General features: G+C 39.9%; 1 long non-coding RNA gene across 1 annotated transcript in view; it reads right to left on the bottom strand.

Moving 5' to 3' along the window:
• LOC107835543 (uncharacterized) overlaps positions 1-3080 on the bottom strand; it is a 16121-nt gene extending 13041 nt beyond the window's left edge. Inside the window, exon 1 of the long non-coding RNA XR_001661322.1 lies at positions 2987-3080. This is a non-coding gene — a long non-coding RNA (uncharacterized LOC107835543). The remainder of the gene's footprint in view (positions 1-2986) is intronic.
• Between the last annotated feature and the right edge of the window lie 435 nt (positions 3081-3515).

Below are 3515 nucleotides of genomic sequence, written 5' to 3'. Positions count from 1 at the left end.
TATATATATATATATATATATATAAACAAATCTGTAATAATGAAATGCATTCATATTTTATTAAAGCTGGCATTGAAAAGTGTAACTTTAATAACTTTTATATTGATTTTGGATTGGTTGGCTGTGTAAATGTTTTATGTTGCCATTTATAGGTTTAACTTTCCTCTGTATTTTGTCTGAATGTCAAGATGACTTTCATAGCCTTCACTAACTGTGTAACATGAGAATTAAACCTTATTTTTACTTTGTAACTGTATTTACTTCCAATATCCTGTCTATGATTTAGACAAATAAATACAAGGTGTCAAAGAACATGCAAAATACACATTCTGGAATCTGAAATGGTTACTTCAGATAACATCATAGTTGACCTTTCACCACATTTAACTGTACCCCCATTGCCAATTAAAAATGTCCTTGCTCGGCCTTTTAGATCTATTCATAACAGCCTATTATCCTGATGGCCTCCCTGAATCTGAAAAAATATCATTGTTTTCATGACCTTGAGGAGTTATGCTTCAACGTTTTGTCCGAAAGCCTGCTAATCCAGTTGGACCAAATACACTGTACTGCACAAAAAGATGCATACCCTTCTTTTCTTGCTCTCTGACATCAGACACAACACTTATTTTATATAAGTTGGGATTAACAAAACTATTTCTAACTCCTAAATGCCAGAATAAGATAATTTGCTTTGTGCATCTTTAACAATTTCTTGAAAGTAGGAAACATTAGGTGGACGTATAGCAACATTTCACCCCATAGTCTACTGGTTTGTTGCTGCACCCCAATTGTCCCGCTCCACTTCCCGTCACTGCTGCTGACAGTCACAGTTTTGCTCTGTAGGGATGAATCTGGGAAGGTTTATTATTATCTGATGCCCGAAATTGCAAAGGAAGGAGAGGAGAAACAGAGGTACAGTAAAACTAATGTGATGAAATGGCCTTTTACCTTAGTTACTTAGCAGACTGTAGCATGCACTTGCTAAATTGATGTAGAACGGTGCAGCTATGCTTGCTAGCCGAAAACAGAGCAAAACAATAAGTAATCTTGCTAGTGCCAACATTGCTTAATTGGTTGCTCATTTCTTTGTTGTTCAGTGGGTGTTAGTACTGCAATTTCCCTGCTTAGTTCATGTCTGTCCTCACAGTTTTATGTTATTGGCCTAGTTGTTTGTTGTTACCAGGAGTGGAAAGTAACTAGTCAATTCAGTCCCTTGATTAAAATAAAAGTAAAAGTTCAGGTTTTGTAAACATTTTTAAAAAGCACAACACAGTGCAGACACGGTGTACTTAGAAATCCTAACGCTTCTGTGTTTTATTTATTTTTCTCACAGTTTTGTCGTTCATATTTCAGACAGATGAGCTTATGAGAAATTAACTTTCATTACTTAACGAAGTTTGGGCTCCACTGCAGATACCATTTCTTGTCCCTGTCATCATTAAAGAGGAGCCGTGTTGAAAAAAGACCAGGGGTCACGACTTCAGATTCCCGGCTCCGATTTATAGCGGCCTGCTGTCCCGGGATTTGAATTGTAGTTCTTTGAAGACCAACTTAAATCATTTAAATGAGTTCAGCGTATCATTGCCAACTCAGCGTCGCTGATGTCACAGCCAGGTCCCCCCCTCCAAATATATTCTATTGTTGTAACCATTGATCGCCTGATGCATTTATTTTTAACGAGGCAGGACCCCTCTTTGCTGCTCAGAGGCAATCAAAACCCACATATGGGATCTGCTGTGACAGTCTCATGGCTCCATAGGATGGAGGAAAAACTATTCTCCAATAAAATACCAAAAGGAGAATATTCTCTGGTATAGCCAGAGCTATATCTGGGGTTCAAGGTGACACTTATTAAATGTAGAGCGTCTAAGACAAATCCTTGATGTCTTCACCTTCTTCAAAATATGAGGAATTAATTGTGGGTTACTAAGTAGATCTCTATCCACAGCCCACGTCTTCCAGTGAAGGACAGTGTTGCTTAAGGAAGATACATAAAAATAAAGATTACAAGTCAAGGCTTCAAAGCAGGTTTTCATTACAAATGGCTGTTTTGTTGAAATGACGCATGTGAGGGGAGGGGTGGGGGGAGGGAATCGACTTTTTTGGGGGCAAAATGAATGTACATAGCTGAACATAGACAACAACATCGGTAGCCTGCAGGCTACTTGTTAAGCTTAAGGTGCTGTATTGATATTAGCTAGCAGCTCAGGGGTGGGCAACTCCAGGCCTCGATGGCCGGTCTCCTGCAACTTTTAGATGTGTCTCAACTTCAACACACCTGAGTCAAATAATGAGGTCTGATGGGTATTTTTCTTGTACCTACATAAAAGAACCACAGACAACATATATGAATTTCATGACAAAGCTTTTGCAAAAGGAGAAGTCTCTGGTAGCAGCTCCTCCAAGCCATTCACAGAGCATTCTGCTCTCCTTCCGCGTAAGCCCCTGTTTTATTGTCTAAGAAAAACAGCCAAGGGGGCAGTCAGGAAAAACAACAGAGGTCGTAAAACTTCTAACCTAAACAACTAGCAACCCAGTTCCAGGTGTGATATCTGATCTACGGTCTGAGAAACACAGAGTTAACTGTTTCACATGAAGATGAACAGACAGTCGTGACCTCCAGGTCAGTTTATACACACATAAGGAAGAGAACACTTTAAACTGAAAATCACAATAATACTGATTAACATTAGACTGAATATAAACTAAAGTAATAACAAAATGATAATACCAAAAAATCTCTAACAAGGTCGTTAGCAGGACTCTGGAGAACCTGACTGCACTTAGGAGGTGATTCAGCTGTTGGATTCAAGTGTGTTGGACCAGGGAGACATCTAAGAGTTGCAGGACACCGGCCCTCGAGGACCAGGATTGCCCACCCCTGAGCTAGCTAGTCATCTTTTAGCTAACATTACCTGCATCCAACAGCTTTACTCAACTCAGTCGGTTAGGTTGGAGGGAAAACTGTGAAAAGTTGCAAAACCAGCCAAACACACCTGTGTATCTCTGCCCAGCAGCAGCAGGTCTCCTTCACTGCCGCACAGGTGTAAACCCAGCACGAGTGTCGTAGTGCTCATGTTGCGGCTCGGAAAAACAGGTTTCCACATGTTAACAACGGATTAAACAGTTTTCACTGCTGATAAAAGTGACAGAGGACACAGATATGGGAAGTATAGCCCCTACTGTATCAAATTGGCATAGGAATAACAGAGAGTTGGCCATTCTAAGGTTAAAACCCAGCGCACACAGCGTTCATGTTTTTTTTTTTCATCCAGACGGCTTTATGCCGTCTGGATGAAAAACAACACACTTTTAAGTGTGTGAAAAACAACACACTTTAAAATAAACTCAAAAGGAGAGGAGAGCCGTTTCCTAGAGAGAGTAAAAAGACAAACAGAATAACAATGAGTGACGCAAAGCATTTTTTTCAATGCTTTGCGTCACACCACCCAAGATAGATTCCTCATTGGATAAAAATGCATCTTTGCTGCACATCCATCAGGATTGTGGAT

This window comes from Poecilia formosa, unplaced genomic scaffold (genome assembly GCF_000485575.1).
Source record: "Poecilia formosa unplaced genomic scaffold, Poecilia_formosa-5.1.2 Scaffold12, whole genome shotgun sequence".
Taxonomy (NCBI): domain Eukaryota; kingdom Metazoa; phylum Chordata; class Actinopteri; order Cyprinodontiformes; family Poeciliidae; genus Poecilia; species Poecilia formosa.
The sequence above is the reverse complement of the archived record's forward strand: the minus strand, read 5'-3'. Positions and strand labels throughout refer to the sequence as shown.